At 33.4% G+C, this 8,961-nt stretch overlaps 2 long non-coding RNA genes across 2 annotated transcripts; one reads left to right on the forward strand and one right to left on the reverse strand.

Annotated features, from left to right (window-relative positions):
* The first annotated feature begins 2,144 nt into the window (after window positions 1-2,144).
* On the forward strand, window positions 2,145-2,648 carry LOC142239000 (uncharacterized). Its single transcript, XR_012722888.1, has 2 exons — window positions 2,145-2,353; window positions 2,421-2,648. It is a non-coding gene; the product is annotated as an uncharacterized LOC142239000 (long non-coding RNA).
* Window positions 2,649-4,077: 1,429 nt separating this feature from the next.
* Window positions 4,078-4,960, reverse strand: LOC142239005 (uncharacterized). The gene is made up of 3 exons (XR_012722890.1): window positions 4,642-4,960; window positions 4,473-4,577; window positions 4,078-4,407 (listed from the first exon to the last, which is right to left on the reverse strand). It is a non-coding gene; the product is annotated as an uncharacterized LOC142239005 (long non-coding RNA).
* Between the last annotated feature and the right edge of the window lie 4,001 nt (window positions 4,961-8,961).

Consider the following 8,961-nt stretch of genomic DNA (forward strand, 5'->3'; position numbering starts at 1 on the left):
TGATGTCAACTAAAATTGATATTAACAACCTTTTCAAAAATCTACTTTTACAAATTAAAAAAAAAATAATAATAAAATTCGTCGTTTTAAATCCGATATCATCCGCCTCCTCGCAAAAGTGCCGTCACTATTGAGAAGTTGTACCACGCCAAGTTACTACAATAAAGTATCGCATGAGTGCAATTATTAGGTGCGTTTTTAGATCAATTTAGAACGACGCCAATAAGAGCCTCTTCAAACTATCAGAAAAGTGCATTTTGAGATAGTTGTAAAAGAATCATTGTGGTCAAGTAAAACAAGATTGTTTAGGTGTTTATTAATTTGAATAACAATTTATAAATTACTCCAGGTAAAACATTTATACGAATAAAAACACATCGAACATTGTCGTAACAAAGGCATTATGGATAGAATAAAAATTTTATTGAGGCTTATTGTTTTTTTTTTCTTTTACATAGGAATATTATTTGCAGGCGAGTGTATTGTATACTTAGAACTATACTTGTCTTATACACTTTGTTATGAATGAAATGCTACAACAACTTTGAGATGATTTATATTTAACTAACATACACAATGAGCAATCGTATTTTACTTGACCACAATGATTTGTTTACAACTATCTTAAACTGCAATTTTTCTAATAGATTGAAGGGGTTCTAATTAGTGTCGTTCTAAATTTATCTAAAAAGGCACCTAATAATTGCACTCATGCGATGCTTTTGTGTAGTAATTTGGCGTGAAGAACTTGTCAATAGTGACAGCGCTTTTTCGACGAGTTTTGGATATCGTATACGACTGTTTTCGACGTAGTGGGGATTCTCAGAAGCGGCGTCAACTTCAAAAAATGTTTACAGGGATGTCGCATAAAACTATAGGAGTAATGGTCAGGCATGTTTTCTGTTTACTATGATATTTAATTGACTTTGCGAATCTATATTCTTTGGTTTATAAGATTCGGCCCTACCGAACTTTTGGCCGTTCACTTGTTTTCCCCGCCAGCATTTCAAAGTTCCATTTCATCCTCATCGCTACCACAGACTCGTAAGTGACACTGCAACAATCGCCAACTGTGATGGGGGAAGCGTATGAAATGTACATGAAAGTATTTTGCCATCACTATTATTAAAAGAGCCATTTTATATTTTGTGAAACAGCTAGTTGCGCTTGCTTCTTATAATTTATTTAAATAAAATCGATAATGAAGTGCTGAAAACATAGTTATTTCGCTTAAAGGCCGGTACTCTGTTTGTTGGTGTGAAAAAAGATCCCCTAAATCATTGTTTCGCGTTGAAAAATTATAGTGTTGACAATATATTTTGAGGGAAAAAACAGCCATTTTGGGACTTTTTTGCATTTATTTCGTCGAAATGTATTGACAACATCGCAGACTGCCACGAAATGATTACATATACATACAGTGATGCCATGCGTAGGGAAAAATCCTTTTTGTAGGGATTTTTTCCTAAAATTACACCTGTAGGGAAAAAAGGACAGATTTTTCATTTTTCTACAAATGTAAAGAATTTTTACAATTTCCAGAGTTTACTACATTTTGCAACAAGAAGAGTACTTTTCCTTAATATTCCAGATATTTGAAGATACAAAATATATGGTAGTCAAAGCTTCAACGAATGGAATACGCAATTCACCGTTAACGAAGTTCGAGTTTAACCGCTAAAATCGCTAAAGTAAAAACTAAATCAGTAAGAAAAATGCATGAAATTATACATATTTGCTGCAAATTTTATTATAACTTGATGGGGAAAAGACCAAAGCAAATTTTCACAAAGTTTGTATTCCTTAAAATGGATTATTAAAGAAAAGTAATCGTGAAAAAATTACGTTTTTAGCGGCTAAACTCGAACTTAATACCCACCTTATTACTGAAAAGAACTTGTCCAATAAGCTCGAATAAGTATTGTAATAATATGTAGTTTAAATAACTGGGACATTAAACCGGCCTGCATTGGTGTCAGGCTAACATAAAAATAGTAAATGTAGGATTTTTATTCCGGAATATCTTCAAAAACTGTTTTACAACTGTTACATTCACAACAGTTTTTAATGTTTTAGAAAAATGTCGTCTCCCTGCCAGCATTTCAAAGTTCCATTTCATCTTCATCGCTACCACAGACTCGTAAATGTCACTACAACCATCATACTGTGATGGGGGGCAGCATATCATAAAGTACAAAATGTACTTCATACATGTATTTTGCCATCACTAGTTTTACAAAAGCCATTTTATTTTTTGTGAAACGCCAAGCGCAACCAGCTTGTTATATTTTATTTAAATAAAAACGAAAATAAAGTTCTTAAAACATAGATTTTACGCTTAAAATTGTGAAAGGTATATTGGTGAACAATTTTTGATTTTCCAAATGGAATAAAGTGATTGTTTTTCAAATATTTTACAGACACGCTGCCTCCATCGAATAAAAGCACTGGCTGATAGACGCTGCAACATGTAACTCGCTACTTGTAACTCTACCTCATCATTAATGCAAAAAATTATGTTAAATGTGATGTGATAGTGGTATAAATGTTATATTTTTACGAATTTGTAAATAATTAATCAAATTAATAAATATCTAAACAAACGTGTTTTACTCGACCACAATGATTCTTTTACCACTATCTTAAAATGTGCTTTTTCTGATTGTTTGGAGGGTCTCTTATTGGCGTCGTTCTAAATTGATCTATAAAGGCACCTAATAATTGCACTCATGCGAAACCTTTTTGTAGTAACTTGGCGTGGTACAACATCTCAATAGTGACGGCACTTTTCCGACGAGTTTTTGATATCGTATATGATTGTTTTCGACGTACTGGGGATTCTCAGAAGCGCCCCCAAATTCAAAAAATGTTGGCAGGGCTAGTGAAGAAAATAAAATCGTGGAAAGTTCGTAAATTGTAGAAATCTGACCCGAAGAAACACGCGGCCATTAAAGTCCACAAGAAAAATGTTGGTAGTGTTAAAAATGAGCAATGATGTTGCACTGCTCGAAATCCGAATAAAAATGTCAATTAAACATTTGGTCCCTTTATTGAAGGATATAATCCCTGACTATTAATTTTAAAGAAATTGAAATCAATATAAAATATTTGCCATTTGCTTGCCAAATTTGTTTGAATTTAGTACCGTATGGAAAAATGTAGGGAAAAAAATTTTGGGCGTAGGGAAAAAAAGGGAATTTTTAGGAGCCGCGTAGGGAATTTTCAAAAAAACTTCCTAGCATCACTGTATACATACGCAACTAGTGCCTCGATTTACACACACACGCAAACAAAATAAATAATTTGAAAAAGAAGAAGCAGACGAAGTTATTTTACAAATATCTTTGGAATTAAAAAACTAATTTTACAATGCTGCATTTTATTTTTTGGAACATAGCAATTAATTCTTGTGATTCCATTCATTGCTACCTCGGTACTATACATTTTGGTTGAAGTGCTAATGCTTGTTTTGGAACATAAATTGCACTTTTTCTGATTGTTTGAAGGGGCTCTTATTGGCGTCGTTCTAAACCCAATAAACACAAACGTTTGAAAAATGCTAAATTTCAACAATTTTTCAAACATTTTTTCAAAGGATTAGGGTAATATTCAAGTTGAAAAATTGTTGAGAAAATCGCGTTCTCAACAAAAAACAGACATTACCCTCAACAGTGAAATTCAACACATTAGCAATAATATCTCAAGTGTTATCCTCAAATTGAAATGCATCGCTACTCAATAATTTGTCAAACAATTTTCGATGCGAGTCAAATTCAAAATTAACATCGTTGCAAATACTTTTCAACCTAAATTTGTATGAATGATATCCCCACTTCAAATTGAAAGTCAAAGCCAAAATTCTATGAATTTTGTATAATTTATTCATTTTCATCAAAATAAAATATATAATAATACACTACACTACATAATACATTACAATACCAATTGATAAATAATAATCTTATTAAACATATCAACAAATAGAACAAAAAAAAAAAAACAAACAAACAACAAAACTTTAAGTATCTTAAACATTATTAGTAAACACTTTTGCATTGATAATTCGTTTTCCTTCCTTTTGGTGTCATAAAACAGCATTACAATTTATTAACATATGGGCAATTTCAAATTAGGAACGTACTGGACAGCGTGTTAGAATTGATTTCCAGCAGAACGAATTCACAAAATATCCATTTTAAACTGATAATAGCATATGAATTAAACTGACGATGTGATGCACACTTTCACCCAGATGTTGTTGATTTCAACAATTTGTTGTTTTTAACAATTTTAATTGGTTGCACTTGTAATGTTTCTGGAAACTTTTTCTTGTCGATAAGCCACTCTTTTTTCATTGGTCAGCTTCTTAATGTTTGCAAGAATGTAGCATCCAAAGATTTTAGTTTTCTGCAAAGAGATTTAAATTTAGTGACTTCTCTAAAGTGTTGATTTAATTTTTCATATTGACGTACCAATTTTTATAAACTATTTGAAGCAATTCCAGTTAATTGTCCACCATTTTTTCATCGGTCAGCTTTTTATTGTTTTCAGAACGTAGAATCCATAATTTTAGTTTCCTGCAAAGAGATATGCATTTAGTGACTTCCTTAAAGTTTTATTTCATTTCTTATTTTCACTTACCTATTTTAATAAACTATTTGGTTATTTGTCTAAAATTTTCCATTTTTTTATTTCTTGCAATTGACCACGAACTTCGTTGCACAAATAAGTATTGAAAACCACATGGTTTTTTCCTTGCATTTTAGGGTAGTGTTTTGTCAAAGTTTTCTCATATTATCTTCAACACCTTTTCAAAGATTTCGTCAACATTTTGGCAAATTGGAAGTAATTCGCAAGCAATTTGAAGGTGTATTGAAGATGAGCTATTTCAAGTCAAGTTGAATTTATGTTGAAAATTATATTTACCCTCAAACTGAAAAGTTGTTGCATTTGAAAAACGCTCATCCTGTGTTTATTGGGAATTTATTAAAAAAAGGCACCTAATAATTGCACTCATGCAATACTTTTTTGTAGTAACTTGGCGTGGTACAACTTCTCAATAGTGACGGCGCTTTTCCGACGAGTTTTGGATGTCGTATACGATTGTTTTCGAGGTGGTGGGGATTCTCAGAAGAGCCGTCAAATTCAAAACATGTTGGTAGGGTTTCGACTAATTTTGTTTTATAAAAAACTTGGCAACAATATTGACCAAAAGTGCCAAAGAGTGTTTCGTTTAAGAGGGAGCTTTGCCATTCCAAAACTGAGGCGCTAGAGGTCTCTGCTAACATAATACCATGAAGTTTGTGTTGGTGTGGCTCTCAAATGTCTTGAACCGTAAAAACGTAATACAAAAAAGTGATGACAGTAAATTACAATAGAAAGTGTAGGTGAAAATGAATATGTATTATGACTTCTTGCATTTTTATGTTCTTCTTCCTGGAAAAATGGAGAAAGACGTCTAGACTTTAGATAATTTATAGATGTGCCGTCACTTTTATTAATTTTAAAGAAAAAATAATTTTTTAATTGTTGACTTGAACCATCCCCATATAAGTTATGTAGAAATTACAAACTATAACGTGGACATTTATTTTAAATTTTAGCGGCTAAACATGGTCAGTCATTTCATAATAAATTTATATAAAAAAACTATTAAGTAAATAAATCATCTGGTATAAAAAATGTTCATATTTTAGATAAAATCTGAAAATTGTGAAAACGAAAAACAAAGGGAGTTAAGAATTCCCCTATTCTCTTCATTTTCGGAAGTGTCAAGGTATGTTTGACATAAACGTGTCATCTATGTAAAATAATGTCATTTAATCTTCATTTTCGGAACTGTCAAAATATCTATGGGTAGTAACTAGTAGTAGGTAAAGGAACGCAGCTATTATATACAAAAACATGAGGGAACAAGAAAAAAATGTCACCAATACGCTTCACAATTAAATTGGCAACATTGGCTTCCGAATGGCCACTAGAGAAGGAACCAAAAACAATAGATGATGAAGACGGGAGAATTGGCAACGTCATGCCAAATGGTTCATTTACGGTGTTCGCTGCAAACCATTTGGTTCGATCGAACTAATCGCGTATTTTTTTTTTTATGCTCTTCATAACAAACATTTTGTGGAACATGGAGAACAAAAAAATATATATGTGGAATGTATGTAATAGGGCTAGGCACACAAAATTGAAAAAAAATTGAATATGAATTTCACAGTATGTAATTGGACATACTTTAAATAACTACCCTAATTAGTAGCAACTTCTCCAATTAGTTTTTTCACTAAATTGCAAGTTTCAAGTTTGAATGGGACCTTCCTCTTGTAGTGTTTTTTTGCTATTGAAAAAATTTAATATCTCATACACATTATATAAAGATAGAATTTGAAATCTACTTTTAGATGCTAATGTGAAAGAGCTATAAGATCGAAAATATACGATTTTCACTTTTTTGTGCGAACTAATTATACAAAGCTTGAAACGAATTTTTCTCAATTATTTCTTGCCAACGTTATATTTATGCTTAGTACTAAGGGTTGAATAAATATGTGTCTGAATATACTCAAACAAAAGATTTCGTATTTATTGCGCGCTATTGCCTGGTACTAAATTCGTTTATGCGAAAAACGAATATCTTCATATATCTCCGTAAATAGGGTCTCAAACCCAGAGATGTTAACTGATTTATGCGAAATAATATACCTGCCTATTTTTTCGTGCGAAAAATCCAGGTTTGCTTTAAAATGCTTAAAACAAAGACTTCGCATTTATTCACCGCTAACCTTTTTTATATGGAGTATAACAGTTTTTCGCGCGAAAACGTGATCTTAGTACTAAGCTTTACGTTTACAACAATGAGCTATTCGTTATTGTTGTAATTTTAAAAATACGAATGACAGCTTTATACAGCATTTGACAAATACATTTGGTGACCATTTGCTAAAAAGTGTCAGGTTTTTTATTCAAATCTTTTTATTTAGTCAGTACTGTGTTAATAAAAACCCATAAAATCACTTTTTGTCCGGCAATACATTTTGAGCGTTCATGAGTTAGGTTAGGTTAGGTGGCAGCCCGATGTATCAGGCTCACTTAGACCATTGTGATACCACATTGGTGAACTTCTCTCTCATCACTGAGTGCTGCCCGATTCCATGTTAAGCTCAATGACAAGGGACCTCCTTTTTATAGCCGAGTCCGAACGGCGTTCCACATTGCAGTGAATCCACTTGGAGAAGCTTTGAAATGTCACCAGCATTACTGAGGTGGGATAATCCACCGCTGAACAACTTTTTGGTGTTTGGTCGAAGCAGGAATCGAACCCACGACCTAGTGTATGCAAGGCGAGCGTGCTATTAATATGGAATATTTTATGATGTTGGCTCGGATTTGTTGGTTGATCCAAGGGTGCCATAAGTTTGAAGAGTTTAGTGAGATAACACCAAGTCATTATTTAAATTAAAACAGGCGAAGTAAGTATACGTTAGAGTTCTAGATTAAGAACAAAAGAGTAAAAAATAAACGAGTTTAAAAGTAAAAGTGAAGTTTTCAAATAAAAAATTCAATAAACAGTGAAACATGAAGTGTGTAGTGTGCCATAAGGAGAAGAAAATCGGCGATGACGAGTTTCACTATTTTCGTTTCCCGACTGATATTGAAACTCGTTCAAAGTGGTGCTACAATATAAAGATAAGATTTGAGGATCTTATTGAACAGTCCTATATTTGTAGCCGCCACTTTGAAAGTGATTGTTTCAATAAAAAATCGGTACGGAAAGGAGCGATGCCAACATTGCAGCTAGGTAAGTCTATATTAAAAATTTCTGCAATGCTAGTGTAGTTTTTGTATTTGTGATAAAAAAAAAGCGTGATTTCCCTTTTTCTTTGTGAGCTCAGCGTATAAGTGTGTAAATATAACCATAGCGATAGGCGGTAGGCGAACACTTATTTACGTGTATTTCTTATGGGAAACCCAATAACCGCGACGGAATATCGTGAATGGCGTAGTGTTGACATCGCTTATCGATCGTTAAACTCACCACTAGGCATTGTTGTTGCTGGGGCATGTGGATATTGTTTTTTCTTTCTATATATAACAAGCCATTGCATTTTTTAAACTTCAATGTTTAATATTGTCAACAAAAACGGTCTGAAACATTAAAAAGAGGAAACATTCGCCGACAAGCTTATTGTATTTGTCGTCGCGGCAAAAATGTTTCGCCTACCGCCTATCGCTATGGTTATATTAACATAAAGGGTGATTTGTTAAGAGCTTGATAACTTTTTTAAAAAAAAAAAACGCATAAAATTTGCAAAATCTCATCGGTTCTTTATTTGAAACGTTAGATTGGTCCATGACATTTACTTTTTGAAGATAATTTCATTTAAATGTTGACCGCGGCTGCGTCTTAGGTGGTCCATTCGGAAAGTCCAATTTTGGGCAACTTTTTCGAGCATTTCGGCCGGAATAGCCCGAATTTCTTCGGAAATGTTGTCTTCCAAAGCTGGAATAGTTGCTGGCTTATTTCTGTAGACTTTAGACTTGACGTAGCCCCACAAAAAATAGTCTAAAGGCGTCAAATCGCATGATCTTGGTGGCCAACTTACCGGTCCATTTCTTGAGATGAATTGTTCTCCGAAGTTTTCCCTCAAAATGGCCATAGAATCGCGAGCTGTGTGGCATGTAGCGCCATCTTGTTGAAACCACATGTCAACCAAGTTCAGTTCTTCCATTTTTGGCAACAAAAAGTTTGTTAGCATCGAACGATAGCGATCGCCATTCACCGTAACGTTGCGTCCAACAGCATCTTTGAAAAAATACGGTCCAATGATTCCACCAGCGTACAAACCACACCAAACAGTGCATTTTTCGGGATGCATGGGCAGTTCTTGAACGGCTTCTGGTTGCTCTTCACTCCAAATGCGGCAATTTTGCTTATTTACGTAGCCATTCAACCAG

Source organism: Haematobia irritans, chromosome 1 (assembly GCF_050003625.1).
Source record: "Haematobia irritans isolate KBUSLIRL chromosome 1, ASM5000362v1, whole genome shotgun sequence".
Taxonomy (NCBI): Eukaryota; Metazoa; Arthropoda; class Insecta; order Diptera; family Muscidae; genus Haematobia; species Haematobia irritans.